The 20,573-nt window shown below is 39.0% G+C and overlaps 1 long non-coding RNA gene across 1 annotated transcript; it reads right to left on the minus strand.

The window, feature by feature from the left end:
• Nucleotides 1-2,402: 2,402 nt before the first annotated feature.
• LOC142735999 (uncharacterized) lies at nt 2,403-20,329 on the minus strand. The gene is made up of 3 exons (XR_012880552.1): nt 20,162-20,329; nt 7,449-7,579; nt 2,403-2,519 (listed from the first exon to the last, which is right to left on the minus strand). It is a non-coding gene; the product is annotated as an uncharacterized LOC142735999 (long non-coding RNA).
• Nucleotides 20,330-20,573: the final 244 nt, after the last annotated feature.

Consider the following 20,573-nt stretch of genomic DNA (forward strand, 5'->3'; position numbering starts at 1 on the left):
GGGGCGTGTCGGCCAGCGGCACGGGCCCCCTCAAGCCACGGGCCCCGTAGCGGCCGCTACGGCTGCTACCGCGGTAGTTTCGCCACTGATGCCACCCCCCATTTTTGGTTAGGTGGCGCCACCTGAGGCTGTCGGCTCACCTCGCCTCATGGCAGGTGCGGCACTGATTATAAGCTGTGTTGGGTGAATAAATTCATATTTTTTGCTATTGAGTGCTGCTTCTGGGCTCTATTTTTTGATTATAAGTAAGTGTTACAGGCTTGACATTACACATCGGTTATGATAAATGCCAATCTTAAGATGCTTTTCACCTGCTATTTTACAGAAAGTTATAGACAATGGGTTTTTGAAATAAATTATCTAGAACAAATACAGTACTCACTTAGTATCATCAACAACAGGAATAAAATAAGGCTACATTCACACGAGCAAGATAGATTTACGCGCGTCAGAAATGCGCGTAAATCTGTCTGTGTGCGTTGCGTTTTTGCATCAGCGTGCTTTGCGTGTGGCATGTGTATTTCACTCACTTGCAATCACTTCTTTTGTTTTTTCAATGTAATTGATGCGTGAAACACGGACAGCACACGGATGTGCATCCGTGTGCTGTCCATGGTTTTCACGCACCCCTTGACTTCAATGGGCGACTGGGTGCGTGAAAACGTTCCAATATAGGACATGTAGTGAGTTTCACGCAACGAACACTCACGCATGTGTGAATGGCCCCATTGATATCGATGGGTCCGTCCGTTTAAACGCACAGCACACAGACGAGAATCACGCTCGTCTTAATAAGCCCTAAAGCTAGTGTTTGGGTGAGACATATTTTACTGGTAGACAGTGAGACTTCCTCCAGTCTTCTAATCCATTCTGGTCATCCGTACTAGCTATCTCTGCGTGCGTCTGCAACCTGCAGGAAACAAGGTGAGTATCACAACACAAGTTAGTTCAATACTGCTGAGTAAAACTATGGAACCACAGGAAGTAGCAGTCTTGAAATAGTCTTGATTAAGGGTCCTTTTAAACCCACCAATTTTGGCCATAACAGCGAGCGCCCATCAATGAAACCGCTCGTTGATCAGTGCCCGTTTGCTCCTTTCACATGGGGCTATGATCAGTAATATATGGGGATGAGCTATTGCTCGTCCCTATGCATTACCTTCATGTCGGCAGCACATCTCCCTGTTTTCACGAGGAGATGTGCTACCAACAACGATAATATTTTTTGCTGGATAAACATTACAATCAGCCATTGAACGAGCGTTTGCTCGTTCATCGGCTGATCATTGCCCCATTTACAAAGGGCAATGATCAGGAACGAGCATTCATACAAACACTCGTTTGCCCTATCATTGGCACGTGTAAAAGGGCCTTAAGTTCAGCTTTACTGATGCTTCAGTGATGCTCAGCAATCTCAGAAAATAAGTTCTTGACATAGGCATACAAAAGTAATTGTTACTCACCAGTCGGCAAATTACTCCTTTACTGTAATGTCAGTCACAGGATCTGGACAAACAAGCCTAAGGCCATTTTACATGTTCGCACTCTTTGTCAAGGCCTTGGGACACCATTCCTGTGGTCTTATACATATACGTTTGTTACTATTACTTTTTTTTCTTTCACTATTGCACTTATGGCGCTTATGGTTCTTGTGATACGAGGCATATTTTGGGTCCATGTCAGCAGCAACAATTTGTTACTAGATGTTCCAATGACCCATTAATGCTGTTCTGTTCCTTGTTGTGTGACTCAATCCTCCTTTTTAAATATACTGTTTTATCATGATATAATTAATAAATTTTTTATTATTGAGATTTTGGCTTATTTTTCTCTATGTAGGTTTTGCTACATCCTAAGACAGCCTAAATTAAACGGTGTTCTCAATTTCCCTAACATAAAACTGCAAAAATGTATCCACTTTGAAATGAATAATAAGAGATTAGTAGCATAACATCTCAATATACACAAACTAAAGTCAATCATTCAGACCACGAACTGCGCTACCGAACATCTTAGACCTAAGCTACATAGAGCTGGGGGTAATCCTCATCTGTCATCATGGAGGGCTTGGTGCTAATCGTTGAACCTCTTGCGCCTACACTCTTCCTTTAACGCTGATTATTAACTCTTATTTTCAGAATGGAACCTCTCATGCTAATGGCACTCCCTGGGCATCATATCCATCAACTTACTAACCCTCAAATCAATAATAACACAGTCGGAGCTTAATAAATCATTTCGGTAGGTGATATTTCAGTTTTTTCCAGAGCTAAAGGCAAAAAATTAAGTGGAAGCATCACTGTGCAAAGAAAAGAGAGTGAAAATGTTTTGCAGTCTGGGAAAGTTTTATTGAGGAACTACTGGTACACCTATGCAAGGTTATACTTGATTGTTTCCATCTAACTATGTGGTTCCAAGAGCAGGTAATACTAGGTGATGCTCCAGTTCTTGTTCCATGATCTGGAAGATTTGTATCGTCCTGGGGGATCCGTGTGCCATTAAGTTCATTCTGATGTGTACTGCATGCAAAGTGGAGCAATAAGATAAAATTATTGGTTTTGGTGTCCCCTTATCCCCCTTTTTCCACTTTCCCTACCTCTCTCTTTTTCCCTACTTCACTACCAGCGAAAGCATAAAGTGTACTCATCTTCGCCTTGTCGGGCTATTGTTCTGTAAATCTAAGACTTTTAAATGCAAACACTTGATACATATAAACATTTCTTATACTTTCGAAATGATCATATGAGTTCACTGGAAAGTACTATATTCATAAAGCTGTCTGTGTTTATTGCAACATTTTCATTACTTCTGAACAAACTTCTGACAAAGTAAAAAAATTAATTATAATAGAAGGGTCAACAGTGGCATTTGACAAATGAAACAGATGAATCTGTGTTGTGCATTACAAGTAATGATACTATAAATGTTTTGTGACATCAAGAAAAAACAATCATTGCATGTATCAGTGTGTGGGAATCTTTTCCATATGCAACAAAAATAGTTGATGGGAGGGGAGGTCGAGAAGATGCAACGTCGGAAAGCTGGTTTTCCAGAAGGAGTAGAAAATAACTAGTAACATTTTCCCAGAACTGGCTATCTGAGATCTTCGATACACTGGCCTTGTCAGCATTATTTGGAGTAGAAAGGGCACATAGAATTCCATCAAAAACACCTATTCCTGGAGGCCTCCTACCTATTTTCGGAGGCAGGTAGACCTGGTAAACTCTCGGTAGATAGTGTTCAGAATCAAAAATTGTAGTGGAATAATCCCAGTTATTAGGTCAATTGAGGGGTTTCTGTTCAGAACATCATGCTATTCTAAAAAATTTATTAGTAGCATACTATGCAGCATTATTTAAATCCGGTTTAAATAATTAACCAATTAAAAACAGTCTCTTAACTCTATTTAATTTAACATGCTATAGGAGCATCAGAATATATATTTGGATTTGCCAATCTCTCTTCAATACTTGCTGTTGGTTTAACCAAGGGCAATTCAATTCCTGGTTGGGACATGCTATTATTTGAGCTATATATGAGATATGAGGATATCCTGCTTCCAAGCTTGCTAAAAAAAAATAATGAGTTATATACTACAGAATTTCTTCCACTATTCATATCTGAAGCTATTAGCTCTCTTATTCACAAAAAGCAAAAGAGATCTGGGATACTGACAGTTATTGTCCCATATCTCTGTTCGCTAGAGACGTTAAGATTCTAGCCAAGACACTAGCGATGAGTTTGGTGAGAGTCATTACATCTATGATTAATGAGAATCAAAATAGTTTCTTACCAAACAGCTCTACGATGGATAATATTCGTAGACTTCATGCCAATATTCAGATAAGTCAGGGGGGTGACCCCTCTATCTTGACACAGGATGCCACAAAGGCGTTTGACAGGGTAGAGGGGAAAGTAATGTAGAGGTTTGGTTTTGGAGAAAACTTTATTTGATGTGTAAGACTTCTTTATTGTGATCCATACGGAAAGATATCCGCGGATAATAGAACAGGGAGGGTCCGTAATTGCGGACCGTATTGCGGTCCGCAATTACGGAGTTTTTTTTTACAGTCGTGTGCATGGGGCCTTAGATAGTAATGAATTGTCCTCAAACAAGGAAACAGAGTCACTACCAGTTAGAAATAGTTTTGAGAACTTGGGAGTACAAATATCTAAGGAAGTATTGCATTTTTCATCTCTAAATCTTCTTCTGCTTATTCATTAAGGCAAATCAAAAAATAATATCTGGTCAAAGCTTCTCCTTTTAAGGACTGATAGATTTTTATTGGTCAAAATGGTTATTTTGCCGAAATATCTTTCTTTTTTTTCTTTTTTTTTTCTGCATGTCTGGTTTGGATTGGAAAACCTCTAAAATCATTGAGGTGATATTAAATTAGCTTATATGGGGCAGAAGAAGAGTGGGAATTAAACAATTGTTTCTATCCCTCACCGAAAAAAAAGTAGGTTAGCACTACCTAATTTGAGACTAAATTTTCTTACATCCCAAATACAATTTCTTGTGTGTTGGAGGGAATTTCGTTTTCTTAGATCTATGATAAAGGAAAATGCAAGCAAATGTAAAATATATTTCAAGTTCTAGAATGGGAGGCACTGACTTGTGGGCTTTTTAAGGACTGGTCTTTATCTAAGGTGTTAGTTAAATGTTGTAAATAGATAACAAATATTCATAAAATAAATTGGGCACTATCACAGACTCCCTTGTGGCATAATCCTAAATGTAAGGACTTTGATAAAATTCAGGAATAAAATGTTGCCCAAAAAATGGGATTTTCCTTCTCACACAAATGTTTGTAGAAGGGTTATTAAAACCTTTGAAGTTATTCAGAACACATATGCAGTAATATTGATATTTTATTTTAGATATTATCAAGTGCAGAATAGTTACACAAAAATGGCAAATAAATCTATTCTTAAAGTGCAACATTCTGACATTAAAAATTTGCTGTTCAATGTAACGAAGAGTAAAAAAGCTCTATAACGAATATATAGATTTTTACTTTTGGCTTTTACCATTAAAAATGAATGTGTTAGTAAATACAAATGGAATAAGGATGCATGGGCAATTATTGACACCCAATGGCATTTGATTCAGAATAATATGAGTTTGGTCTCTCGCAGTGCTAATCACTATATAGTCCAATTCAGTATAGTTCACAGATTATTCTGTACTCTTTTTTTTTATAAAATTGGAATTAGGACTTATTCAGCTTGTCCTCGTTGTTCACAGGCAAACTCAGAATGTATTCATGTAATATGGAGTTCAGCTGAAATACAAACATATTGGTATTCAGTCATTACTGTAATGCAGGAGAAATATAAAATTACTTTTCCCACTCTCTTTACAGTAATAATTCTGGGAGATGTGTTGCAGATTTCTGCCCCTAGAGAATCACTTACTTCAATTAGAAAATATTTGTTTCTGGCTCGTCTCATTATAGCCAGGATCTGGTAAACTGATTCTACCTCTTCTGTTGATAATTGGCTGTATTTAGTGAAAATATCAATTACATTTGAGGAAATTAATTCATCATTTAACTATCAGTATGGAAAAATATAAGGAAATATTTGATTTGACTTTTTCTAACAAATTTTGTTTTCTTCCTGTCCGGACCGGGGTAAGGAATGGGGAGGGTGGGTATATTTACTGTATATTGTTACCTGTAAGATTGATTATAAGATGGATAAAAAAGTTAATACTGAATAATAATTAAAAAAAAAAATGCAAAGTGCACTAAATCTTACAGGACAGATTGTTGCAGTCAGATTAGATGCTTTTCACAAAAAGCAAGATACAAAACAATAAAGAAAATTATGTGTAAAAAAAAAAAAGAAAGGAAAAAAATGAGAAACTTCTAACAATGAAGTAAAATAAATTAAAATTTGCAGGGTCAACAGTGGAATTGCCAAATGAAAGATATGTACAGTTTCTGTGTTGTGCATTATAAGTAATGATAAATAACTTGCGGCATCAAGGTAAAACAATCATTGCATGTATCACAGTGTGTGGGAATCTTTTCCATACGCAGCACAGTATGCACTCTGTATTTGATGGATATATCACTTAGTGTCTATCACTGTCAATAGTTTAATTTAATACAAATCAAACTGTTACAATAGTATCGGAAAAATCAGGGTAATAATATATTCAATAGCCTTCACCTAAGAGGATAAAAAAATGTCATATCCTCACACACAAATATTAGTTCAGTTTTACTCCTGTGCTCTAAAGCATTGTGCAATAGTAAAACATTCTGCTGTATTGCAATGCTGTGGATTTGGTTTGGCTATAGGAACGATTTCATTGTTGAATACTTCTCCTAAAGAACCTTCAAGCATTGACTGATAGAGCATGTATGCATAATATATTGGAACAAAGCAATAATAATAGAAATATAATGAATACAACTTGTCCTGCTATTGACAGAAAGAAAATGAAGGTAAAAAAAGGTGCATAATTGTGAACTCAAGTATGTGAAAACATTAGAAAAAAAATGTGATAGTGAAAGACTGCTGAGCGCCAGTGAGAATGGCTCTATAGATTCACTATGACCAATTTCTGAACTAAGGGCAAAGGGGTAGGATGTCACGGCTAAGGCTGTAGACAGCAACAACTGGTAACAAGGTATGGGCTGGGGTGATGGCAGGCAGATGGAGTATAAACCCAAACAGGGCCCAAAACAGAATGTCTCATGTCCAAGAAACAAGGAGAATGAAAGAAGAGAAAAAAGAATAAAAGGTTAGAAGGAAAAAAATGAAGGACTGAAATAATTCCAGCCAGTTAAACCACGTTTTTCAGAAGGTAGTGGATGTACCCTTGAGTCTGACACCATAAATTGGCCTATAAAAGCAGCAGCACAGTAAGGTAGTGCAGGCTCACCTAAATATAATGCTCTTTTCCCTTTTCAGATGTGTGGCTCCGTTGCAGAAATATAAGTTTATTCTTTATATGCAAATCAGCTGTTTGGAGCAATGTGGGCGTCACAAACAGATCCACATTCTCACTCCAGTCCATACTCCCTCCCTTCCTTCTCTGATTGACAGAGCCGGGCAGTGTAGAAGCCATGATCACGCCTGGCCCTGTATTCTTCTGAGCGTGCCTCGGTTTCTGAATTGGCTCATGCGCAGTACAGCACTGAATTTCACCCCTTATTTTGCTTCATCCATGCTTGGGGGCAATAGTCTGACAGCAGTCTAAACTTTCTACCAAGGAGGTAATACGTCAGTGATTTAAGTACCCACTTGACATCAAAGCATTCACGCTCAACAATTGCATAATTGTTCTTTCAGCAGAAGTCACCTTCCCGCTCAAGTACATGACCAGGTATTCCTCCACATTCACCACTTGTGACATTACCGCGCCCAAATCTGCATCAGAAGCATCCGCCTGGACCAGAAACTTCTTCCTAATAGGGGTAATAAGCACTTACCTTTTATATAGTGTAGACTTTAGGTTTGAAAAGCCTTTTCTGCCTCTGGGATCCACGTCACTATTACTGACTTCCCACCTTTTGTCAAGTCAGTCATTGGAGATGCAATTGAGGAAAAATTTGGCACAAAGCTACAAAAGAGGGGAAAACTTTTTATTTTTATTTTAGCACAAGGCCTCAACATAAAAAAATGTGAAAAAATTTAAGGGGTGTGAAGACTTTCCGAATGCATTGTGTGTATGTACATGTATGGATGTATATATATATATATATATATATATATATACACACTGTACACACACATATATACTTTTGTATAGACTGAGACCTGGTCAGCTGCTACGACGGAGCAGACTTGTGGGTCCACACACCCTGTGAACGTGATGTGTATATATACACTACCGTTCAAACGTTTAGGGTCACTTAGAAATTTCCTTATTTTTGAAAGAAAAGCACAGTTTTTTTCAATGAAGATAACATTAAATGAATCAGAAATACACTATACACATTGTTAATGTGCTAAATGACTATTCTATCTGCAAACGTCTGGTTTTTAATGCAATGTCTACATAGGTGTATAGAGGCCCATTTCCAGCAACCATCACTCCAGTGTTCTAATGGTACATTGTGTTTGCTAACAGTGTTAGAAGGCTAATGGATTATTAGAAAACACTTGAAAACCCTTGTGCAATTATGTTAGCACCGCTGTAAACAGTTTTGCTGTTTAGAGGAGCTATAAAACTGACCTTCCTTTGAGCTAGTTGAGAATCTGGAGCATTACATTTGTGGGTTCGATTAAACTCTCAAAATGGCTAGAAAAAGAGAGCTTTCATGTGAAACTCGACAGTCTATTCTTGTTCCTAAAAATGAAGGCTATTCCTTGCGAGAAATTGCCAAGAAACTGAAGATTTCCTACAACGGTGTGTACTACTCCCTTCAGAGGACAGCACAAACAGGCTTTAACCAGAGTAGAAAGAGAAGTGGGAGGCCCCGCTGCACAACTGAGCAACAAGACAAGTACATTAGAGTCTCTAGTTTGAGAAATAGATACCTCACAGGTCCTCAACTGGCAGTTTCATTAAATAGTACCCGCAAAATGCCAGTGTCAACGTCTACAGTGAAGAGGCGATTCTGGGATGCTGGCCTTCAGGGCAGAGTGGCAAAGAAAAAGTCATATCTGAGACTGGCTAATAAAAGGAAAAGATTAATATGGGCAAAAGCACACAGACATTGGACAGAGGAAGATTGGATAAAAGTGTTATAGACAGACGAATCGAAGTTTGAGGTGTTTGGATCACACAGAAGAACATTTGTGAGACGCAGAACAACTGAAAAGATGCTGGAAGAGTGCCTCACGCCATCTGACAAGCATGGTGTAGGTAATGTGATGGTCTGGGGTTGCTTTGGTATGGTAAAGTGGGAGATTTGTACAAGGTAAAAGGGATTTTGAATAAGGAAGGCTATCACTCCATTTTGCAACGCCATGCCATATCCTGTGGACAGCGCTTGATTGGAGCCAATTTCATCCTACAACAGGACAATGACCAAAAGCACACTTCCAAATTATGCAAGAACTATTTAGGGAAGAAGCAGGCAGCTGGTATTCTATCTGTAATGGAGTGGCCAGCGCAGTCACCAGATCTCAACCCCATGGAGCTGTTGTGTGAGCAGCTTAACCGTATGGTACGCAAGAAGTGCCCATCAAGGCAATCCAACTTGTGGGAGGGGCTTCTGGAAGCATGAGGTGAAATTTCTCCCGATTACCTCAGCAAATTAACAGCTAGAATGCCAAAGGTCTGCAATGCTGTAATTGCTGCAAATGGAGCATTCTTTAACGAAAGTAAAGTTTGAAGGAGAAAATTATTATTTGACATAAAAATCATTATTTCTAACCTTGTCAATGTCTTGACTATATTTTCTAGTCATTTTGCAACTCATTTGATAAATGTAAGTGTGAGTTTTCATGGAAGACACAAAATTGTCTGGGTGACCTCAAACTTTTGAACGGTAGTGTATAAATATATGTATATATATATATATATATATATATATATATATATATACATGTACGTATATAAAGCTGTTCACTGTTCTGGTGGTTCTCACATAGCCCCACAGTGAGAGAATTAGGCCTCATGCACACGACCGTGTTTGGTCCATGATATACGGACCGCATGTCAGCCGCATTTCCCGGACCGAACATAGTTCAGGGAGCTGGGCTCCTAGCATCATAGCTATATTTGATGCTGTGAGTCACTACCACCCCACGGGACTACTGTCCTGTACTAAAAACATGTTTCAGTACTCCTGCGGGGAGGCAGGGACACCTAGCATCATACATAACTATGATGCTAGGAGCCCGACTCCCTGAACTTTGTTCAGACCGGGAAATGCGGCCGACACGCAGTCCGTGTAAACACGGTCGCGTGCATGAGGCATAATAAGAGTGATCTACGGTAAATAATTGCTATTACTGATATTACTAATACTACAACTAGTGATAATAATTTAATATACACCCTACCATAATTATTTAAGAACATTCAAATTCACCTAACCTCAGTGACCACTTTGAAACTGCTTGATCTGCAGTCCTGTGCTTCTAAGGGGAAGGAACTGTATTGTGACTTCTGATATTATTCCTTATAGTACACACCTTGGGAAGCATGGCAGTTTAGTGTCAGGTACCCTCCCCCACGGACTTTACAGCAGTCGTGTAGTATTCTCTATGAAAGGTATGCCACTGCAGCAGCTTCGTGTGGCCACACTATAGTGCCAGTCAAAATACCCTTATGTACAAATACAAATGGCCCCCAATATAGTACCACCCACACTGTCTCCTATGTCTTCTGATTTTAAGCTATCTATTTGATCCCATTCCAAAATAATATAAACCTTTATTACTGTAATTAAAGTGACTCGATCTCGGTAATGTACAATACAGTATATTGTTACATATTTTCTATTTAAATCTATATATTGTAAATGTAAGAAATGTTGATGGTAAACAATGCACTATAAAACATGTATGGTTATATGCAAATGTTTTTCATTTAAAAATGCGATATGATTTGCTTTTTATTTTTGTCAAATTAAATTACAGTAATTTCAAAGAGATTTAAAAATTGTGCTACGGTTACCAAAGATGCAATTGTATATTTGTGTCGCAAAGCAGTTAAATTAATGTAGAACACATTTGTTCGATTGCATTTTATAATTAACTATTTAATTATTTTTAGCTTCTAATTTAAAGCCTAATTACTGTCTTTTCAGAAGGCAATTAAAAGTTTAATTAAACAATAACAATGCCAAGGTTCTCATTTATGAAAACAAAATATTTACATTGTCTGAGAAGAAAATTGCTTGTTATAGTGTAAGTAATAACAATGAAAATATGAATATGTTATATCAAACATATCTGCATTATAAAATGTTCGATGCTATTTGTTAAACGAAAATGGGTATCCGGATACCACTAGTGTGAAATATTTTCCAAATGAATCACTAATCAATGACATGACATTTTCTACATTTAATTAGGAGATGCAAATATAAATGTTCTCCCCCTATTGATTTAAATGGGTGGTAGAGGTGTTATTTTTTCTGGGCGTTTTTTGGCCGCTCACAGAAAAAAAAAGCATCATGCCCTGTATTCGAGAGTTTTCCCGCCTCTGAACCTCCAATGAAATAAATGGGAGGCAGAAAAAAAACTGTGATATTCGTTCGGAGCGGTTTTTGATGCAGTTTTTGCATTTGCTAGATTAAAAAAAGTCTGGAAAAAAATGCAACAAAAAAGCCTAAAACAAGGTGTAAAAAAAAAGTGTTAAGAAACAAACGCATGAATATCAAAATCTGCCTCAAAAATCTGGAAAGAATATTATAGGCAGCACCACTCCTCTTCCCGGATTTCTACTTCTGGCTGCCTTCCACACCACCGACTATCTCCTTCTACTCCTAGTGCGCGCATGTACAAGAAAGGGCGAATCCTTCATATCTTGAGAAAGCTGAATAATTTTGCCAAGGTATAAAGGATCCTCCTTTTGCTGTACACCTTGCCAGAGCAATTAGGTTCTTAATTACAAGTCTAGCTTTTTCCTGCCATTACTTTGCTGGATTTCTTGTCATTGACCTTTGCATGTACATTTTGAAATTTATTGCCTACTGTCTGCCCTGACATTTTGCTAGTGACCCTTTGTCAACCGTGAGTGCTCATTTGCTTCCTGCCCTCATCTTTGCTATACCTGATTATGCATACTGTCTATTGATTTTGTACTATGCCCACTTCTGTTGGCCATCATCAACGAAGACTACTCTGGGCATAGCGACATGGGGTTCCACTGCAGTAAAGTCCAGATCCCTGTATAGGTGTTAAAGAATGGAATCCAGTGGTCCCCTTAGACCCCGCAGCCCTACATCAAATCCCTTGGTGACAAAGTTAGTTCCCACCACCGTCTGCAGGCCCCGTGACATCCTGTGGGTGGTCTCAACCATTGGCTTACAGCCTACCCTGCATTAGTGTGCATACAGGAATACCTGCCAAACACTGAGTAGGATCCCCACTAGACTCTTTAGCCCACAGTGAGCAGAAATTTAAGTAAATAAATTACATGTTTTCCTGAATCTTTTGCATCCAAAATATATATCAATCTGTTCTGCTCCTCCTGCTTTATAACATTTTGCCCACAGGTGGGATAGTAAGTTTAAAATGACAAGTTCCCTTTAATGTGCAGACCACTACCATTGTGAATGTGATTCTTCTTTTTTTATACAACATACTACTGGAGTACATCGAAGAGCGAATTTCCTGAAAATAGTTTTGGGTTCAATTCAGTTGTCGTCAGATTTGATTCTGTCCGAATAAATGTGTCGCAAATCGAAAGTGCCCCAATTGCCCTGAAAAGTTTCTAGGACTGAATTCAATCCCCTTTAAGCTCTTTAACACTAAGACAGCATTAATAATGTGACAGCAACATATATAGTTGCAGGTAAACGGATAGTAGGCGCTGGTAACAAACAGCCTGTTTAAAAACACACTGCACTATCAAAATGTAATCTATTTTAAAATAAAAAAAACAGTCCAAAACGTATCCTTTTTTTGAGGCAGATGTCAGCCAGTGTTTAATAAATGTATATATTACACACCACTTCCACTGCCATGACTACATGTGCCAGTGACAGTCTGCCTGATCGTCCTAGAAAGTGAACAAGAAATTAATTTCTACTCTATTTATTTTTTTTAAAAAATTCACTTGGACACAGGCTGATGTATAACGGCGCTCTATAACTGCTTCACCCAGAATATTACACCAATTATTGGTGACACAATAATTAGCAATTAGATATATGCAAAACAATGAGAGATGTCACATCTATGACATCTGTATCAGTAAGCAAAAGCACGATATCAGCACCAGGATTTAAATTTAAATTAAAATATATTTATTTGAAAAACAATTTTGTTGTGGCACTGTATATGCAAAACATCCATGACATCTGTTTCAGAAGGCAGCTGCATGCTATCAGCACAATAATTAATATTATTTAGGAAGATTTGCGAAAGATGCGATGAAGATTTTGATTCACAAATGAATGTAAGAATTGCATAGCTGCAACAACACTCATTTACAGCAATGGCAGCCTATGCCTGCCTACAAGACACACTGACAATGACTGTCTGTTATATCTGTTTAAAATCTATCTCTCTATAAAATAATTGTAAATCTATTCCCTTCACTATAAGGGTGGATTCACACGAACGTGTATTTGGTCCGTGCGGGCCGCGTGGTTTTCACGCGCCACGCACAGACCAATACAAGTCTATGGGGCAGTACAGACAGTCCGTGCTTTTTGCGCAGCGTTTGTCCGCTGTGCAAAAAGCGCGACATGGTCAATATCTCCGCGTATTTCGCGCATCACGCACCCATTGAAGTCAATGGGTGCGTGAAAACCACGCAGGTCGCACGGAAGCACTTCCGTGCGAACTGCCTGGTTCGCGCACCAGCTGTCAAAAGGATGAATGTAAACAGAAAAGCACCACGTGCTTTTCTGTTTACAAACATCCAAACGGAGTGTCTTTGAGATGAGCGTACCCGGACAACCGAACCGAACTTCACCGGGTTCGGCCGAACTCGTTTTGGCCGAACCCGGCAAAAAAATTTCCGGTACGCGACGTCAGGAGATAGTCACTGTCCAGGGTGCTGAAAGAGTTAAACTGTTTCAGCACCCTGGACAGTGACTTCCGATCACAATATACATGAACGTGTAAAAAAAAAAAGAAGTTCTGACTTACCGGTAACTCCCGGCTTGACAATTCAGTCCAAGTGACAGCTCCAGCCAATCACAGGCCAAGCACAGGCTGCAGCGGTCACATGGACTGCGGCGTCATCCAGGTAGGTGGGGCCCGATGTTAAGAGAGGCGTGTCACCAAGGACGCGTCACCAAGGCAACGGCCGGGAGGGAAGTTCTCGGTAAGTACAAACTTTTTCCTTTTTTTAACAGGTTTCTCGATATTGTGATCGGCATTCACTGTCGAGGGTGCTGAAAGAGTTAACTACCGATCAGTTAACTCTTTCAGCACCCTGGACAGTGACTGACGTCGACTAGACTCATCTCTATGATGGCGGCTGTGCGAAAATCACGCAGCCGCACATCATACACGGATGACACACGGAGCTGTCAAGTGGTTTTTGCGCGCGCAAAACGCAGCGTTTTTTGCTCGCGCAAAAACGCAACGTTCGTCTGAATAAGCCCTAAAACACATTTACTGACTCTAATCCACTATATACCTGTAGCAGTATTTCCTGGTTGGCTGTTTATAGTGGCAATGACTCATATTACATAGTTACATAGTTACATAGTTACATAGTTACATAGTTACATAGTTAGTACGGCTGAAAAAAGACACATGTCCATCAAGTTCAACCAAGGGACGGGAAAAGGGAAGGAAAAATTTCTACACATAGGAGCTAATATTTTTTTGTTCTAGGAAATTATCTAACCCTTTTTTAAAGCCATCTACTGTCCCTGCTGTGACCAGCTCCTGCGGTAGGCTATTCCATAGGTTCACAGTTCTCACGGTAAAGAAGCCTTGTCGCCTCTGCAGCTTGAACCTTTTTTTCTCCAGACGGAGGGAGTGCCCCCTTGTTTTTTGAGGGGGTTTTACAAGGAACAGGATTTCACCATATTTTTTGTATGTGCCATTAATATATTTATATAAGTTAATCATGTCCCCCCTTAGTCGTCTTTTTTCAAGGCTAAATAGGTTTAATTCTTTCAATCTTTCCTCATAACTTAAATTCTCCATGCCCCTAATTAGATTCGTTGCTCTTCTTTGTATTTTTTCCAACTCCAGGGCATCCTTTCTATGAACTGGAGCCCAGAACTGAACTGCATATTCTAGATGAGGCCTCACTAATGCTTTGTAAAGTGGCAATATTACATCCCTGTCCCGTGAGTCCATGCCTCTTTTAATACACGACAATATCCTGCTGGCCTTTGAAGCAGCTGATTGACACTGCATGCTGTTATTGAGTTTATGATTTACAAGTACACCCAGATCCTTCTCAACAAGTGAATCCGCCAGTGTAGCTCCCCCTAGGACATATGATGCATGCAGGTTGTTGGTACCCAGATGCATAACTTTACATTTATCTACATTAAACTTCATCTGCCAAGTGGACGCCCAAACACTTAGTTTGTTTAAATCTGCCTGCAATTCATGAACATCTTCCATAGACTGAACTATATTACATAGCTTGGTGTCATCTGCAAAAATAGAAATAGTGCTATTAATCCCATCTTCTATATCATTAATAAATAAGTTGAATAATAGTGGTCCCAGCACTGAACCCTGGGGTACACCACTTATTACCGGGGACCATTCAGAGTAGGAATCATTGACCACAACTCTCTGGATACGATCCTTGAGCCAATTCTCAATCCAATTACAAACTATATTTTCTAAACCTATAGTCCTTAATTTACCCATTAGGTGTCTATGGGGGACAGTGTCAAATGCCTTTGCAAAGTCCAAAAACACTAAATCCACAGCGGCCCCTCTGTCTAGACTTCTGCTCACCTCTTCATAAAAACAGATTAGGTTAGTTTGACAACTTCTGTCCTTAGTAAAACCGTGCTGGCTGTCACTTATAATGCTATTTATTGTCACATTATCCTGTATATAGTCCCTCAATAGCCCCTCAAACATTTTCCCCACGATGGATGTTAAGCTTACTGGTCTATAATTACCCGGGGAAGACCTAGAGCCCTTTTTGAAAATAGGCACCACATTTGCGCTGCGCAAGTCCCTTGGCACTATACCAGTCACTAGAGATTCTCTGAATATTATGAAAAGGGGGACAGAAATAACTGAACTAAGCTCTTTAAGAATTCTAGGGTGTAACCCATCTGGTCCCGGGGCCTTGTGCACATTTATTTTATTTAATTTAGCTTGGACCATATCTACATTCATCCAATACATTATATCAACTGATATATTAACAGCACTGGCACCGGCTACATCAGCTGCTCTTTCTTCTGTTGTATATACAGAGCTAAAGAACCCATTTAGCAACTCTGCCTTCTCTTGATCCCCTGTGACCAACTCCCCATTACCATTATCTAGGGGTCCTACATGTTCAGACCTTGGCTTTTTAGCATTTATATACTTGAAGAATTTTTGGGGATTTGTTTTACTATCCTTGGCTACCTGCCTTTCATTTTGTATTTTTGCTAATTTTATTACATTTTTACAGATTTTATTAAGCTCTGACCATTTTATTAAGCTCTGGTTTTATTAAGCTCTGGTTATTTATGACCAAATAAAATGCAACCAGGTTAACCTAACTGACAAAATTGTGAATACAGTGGACACAACCCATAATAATTACTACTACTTTTAGAGTATAAAGCCTATAAGGTGTGGGGTACAATTAACACAACAATGTAGCAGAAAGAGAATAACAACCTTTATTGAAAAAATCACAAAGTTAAAAGATGAGTCATGCACGGCATGAGAGTAAAACGTTCATCTGATGCCAGAGATACAAGTACACCATGGGTGGGTAAACACATATGAATAGTATTAGCAGCTATGTTGAGCAAACAGACTATACAAATTGATTGAAAGTCAATTAAAGTATGTAGAGATTGTAAGACAAAAGTGAAATAGATATCATAATTCACATGACAGTGCAAGTATATTGGTAAGGTCTCTATACAAATACATGCTGGTAGTCTGGTGCCCAGAACCTGAAGAGTTAACCACTACTACTCTGAGTGAGTAAGGTCTATGGACAAAGCAGCAAAGAGAAACAAATATAGCTGGTCACATACCCATGGTGATATCTCGGGCAGGAGAGATCGTCAGACCCGACGCGCGTCAGACCTTACTCACTCAGAGTAGTATTGGTTAACTCTTCAGGTTCTGGGCACCAGACTACCAGCATGTATTTGTATAGAGACCTTACCAATATACTTGCACTGTCATGTGAATTATGATATCTATTTCACTTTTGTCTTACAATCTCTACATACTTTAATTGACTTTCAATCAATTTGTATAGTCTGTTTGCTCAACATAGCTGCTAATACTATTCATATGTGTTTACCCACCCATGGTGTACTTGTATCTCTGGCATCAGATGAACGTTTTACTCTCATGCTGTGCATGACTCATCTTTTAACTTTGTGATTTTTTCAATAAAGGTTGTTATTCTCTTTCTGCTACATTGTTGTGTTAATTGTACCCCACACCTTATAGGCTTTATATCAGATGTTGAGGGTCAGTGCACCAAGATATACTTGGTTTTACTCAGGATCTCGTTCTTTACTTAATTTATGTATATGCTTTTCTGTCATTTACATTGACGAGATCGTTTCCTGTTTGTACTAATAGGTTGTTGTTACTACTTTTAGAGGCACAGTATGATAACACTCAAATATGGAGCACACTCTTGGTCGTTTATGTAAGCACAAGGTGGCGCAATTTGTTATGGTTGCAGAATAATCTAACAAATGGAGCACTGGACAAGTATGAACTCATTATTCTTGGGGCCACTATTCGCCTCACAGAGACCACACCCAGACTATGCTACTTCACAAAGTCTCTTTGTCTACATCCACCACGTAACTGACGACAAACCCATCAGTCTTCTAGCCATTCCTTCAAGGGTTCTTTTGGGCACAGTTCCCTGAATCCAGGGTCATAGCTAAAGTCTCATGGACCCCAGTGCAAAAGTTCTTATTGGGCCATGGTAAGGTTAGCCTGCTGCTCAGGGCCGGCCTTAGGGGTTTGCAACATGTGCGGGTGCACAGTGCGTTGTAGCCTCCCAGCATGTAGGGGACGCCACTGTGGAGGCCGTGTGAACTCTATATTCTCTGCTCCTCGTTACACACACTGAGGAGGCAGAGCATAGCAGGAAGCTCCGCCCACAGCCCGTCCTGCAAGAAACCTGTGCAGCAAGGAGACATGGTAATTTCCTTTCTGTGTACACATGTCTGTGTGTATATGTTCCAGTATGTGTGTGTCTATATGTGTATATATGTCTCTGTGTATGTGTATATTTTTCTTTGTGTCTGTATGTATATATATATATATATATATATATATATATATATAAATCCAAAAAACAGGCAGCACACCGTAGTATAAGTGAAAAAAAGAGGGTACTTTATTGCCCCATGTGCGACGTTTCAGCTCTATCCACTAGAGCCTTTCTCAAACAAAAGACATGTGAACACACAGCAGTATAAATCAAAGTGTCAATCAGCAAATACAAATACCATAATCATGTACATACAGTGTCAAAATATAAAGTCAGTGTAAACAATCACGTATGTGATGAATCAATACAGGGACAGTGCAGAGCCAACAGTAACAAAACAGTATTCAGTGTAGCCATACTCGATAAACTATCAAGACAGTGTAAAGTATCAATAAATATTGATACATGCACCTGTGTAATCATAGTGAAAGAAATATGGGTATTAAATTAAAACTGATATCACCTGAGGAGACATCCACGAAGCTCTACTGCGCATGCGCGGAAGTATGGCATAGAGCAGTGGAGAGCCGGCTGTGTGACGCAGTTGGCGCATGCGCAATGCGCATCAGAGCAGAACCAGTGTCTGGAGGGTCTACACTAATCCACCCAATGCAAAATCCACATTCAGGCCCTTTGGTTTGAGAGTGTCGAGCCTACTTATCCATTGCAATTCCATTAGTTTAAGGAGCTTAGTCCTATCTCCACCCCTTCTAGGTGGCGGAATGTGGTCTATAATCCAAAATCTCAGTTGTTGTTCAGTATGTCCCAAATCGGTAAAGTGTTTAGATACAGGAAGATCTAATTTTTTCTTCCTAATAGTGTACCTATGCTGATTGAGTCTAGTCTTAAGATCCAAGGTAGTCTCACCTACATACAGGATATCTGTTCTACTATATATATATATATATATATAGCAGACAAAGAAATGGCGACAGCACACTGCGAACACTAATGCCACCTAAGCCACTAAATATAAATAAATATGCATTACTGCTGAATCTACTTACAAATAGGGAGAAACTGCTGTATATTTGCAGTCACAGGTGTTCTTGCAGCTGCATACACGTTTTGTATCATTTTGTTGGAATGTGCTGTTCAAACTTTTGTAGTGTTTATGTGATCCATATATGTGGGGTTAGTGACTGTCTCCATTTTTGTTCTTGCACTCCTCCCATTCTGCCCTGGGTGATTTTAATTAGTTTAATGCTGGTTCCTACCATCCCCAGATATATATGTAGGCTTAGTCCCAGTTCTGGATGTATGTGCAGAGTAGGTCCCCACCTTACAGAGGTCGCCTTGTCTTGAAAGGTGGGCAGACACTTTTTGATCAAAATGTGCACTAAGAACCTCCCTATTTGTAAGTAGATTAAGCAGTAATGAATATTTATTTATATTTAGTGGCTTAGGTGGCATTAGTGTTCACAGTGTGCTGTCGCCATTTCTTTGTCTGCTGTATATTTGCAGTCACAGCCTGGTGTTCTTGCACCTGCATACACGTTTTGTATCATTTTGTTGGAATGTGCTGTTCAAACTCTTGTTGTATTTATGTGATTCATATATATATAAAATGTGTGTGTGTGGTTATCACTTTCTGTTATTTGTGGTGTTACATAGGACTACAGGTAACACTATAACATTGTCTTTACTCACAGAGCTATCCCTGTGTGCTATCTGTGGTGTCACACACGACTGCAGGTAACAGAGTGTGTGAGTGTGTGTGTGTGTGTGTGTGTGTGTGTGTGTGTGTGTGTGTGTGTGTGTGTGTGTGTGTAACCTCTCCTTATGTGTTAGATATCCAGAAAAGAGAACGTGAAGCAGCACTCAAATAAAGTGAATTTATTCATCCAACATGGAACCACAACATTTCACCTCCTCTATGAAGGCATTTTCAAGTAGTGTGTGTTAGGAATACATACGTATATATAAGGGGTACAACCCAAAACAATCAGTGCAATCAATCAGAATACAAAAATACAATAAAAGGATTTTTTGTCATCATACAATGATATAAAGTGACTAGTGAAAGAAGTATCAATGGTGCAAAAGATAAAACATGATATAAAATATTGCTTTTCATAAAGTGTAATATCCTCGTGTTACAAAAAGTGTTAAAAAGTTAATTAAATATAAGCAATGTAATTATTAAAAACATCAACAGCTGGCACTCACCAATCTAGAAAGAGAGGAATCATTGTAGCTGGACTCATATGTATTCTACATCCTCCATTAACAGCATGTAGAATCTTAGACTGAGCATGCCTCTAACTAACCCACCAATTGGGTCAAAATGCACATGTGATCATGTCGTCAAGGGAACAAGGAAGCAACATCAGACGACACAGCATGAGTCATCCATCATAATGGACGTGACTGTGTATATACGTCACTGCCCATTCGGGTGTGAAGACGCCATCTTTAAGAAGGGAAGGCAATACGGTAAATGGGATTCGAGATTACAATCAAGTTTAAAAGCGAAAAAACGCTCAGTTTTTATTGCTTAGTCCCTCATCACACCTAGGGATATTAACGGACAATTCGCCAATATAGCGAAAAACGTTTATGTAGATAGCTTGTGTAGGTA

The sequence above is a fragment of the Rhinoderma darwinii genome, chromosome 1 (genome assembly GCF_050947455.1).
Source record: "Rhinoderma darwinii isolate aRhiDar2 chromosome 1, aRhiDar2.hap1, whole genome shotgun sequence".
Classification (NCBI taxonomy): domain Eukaryota; kingdom Metazoa; phylum Chordata; class Amphibia; order Anura; family Rhinodermatidae; genus Rhinoderma; species Rhinoderma darwinii.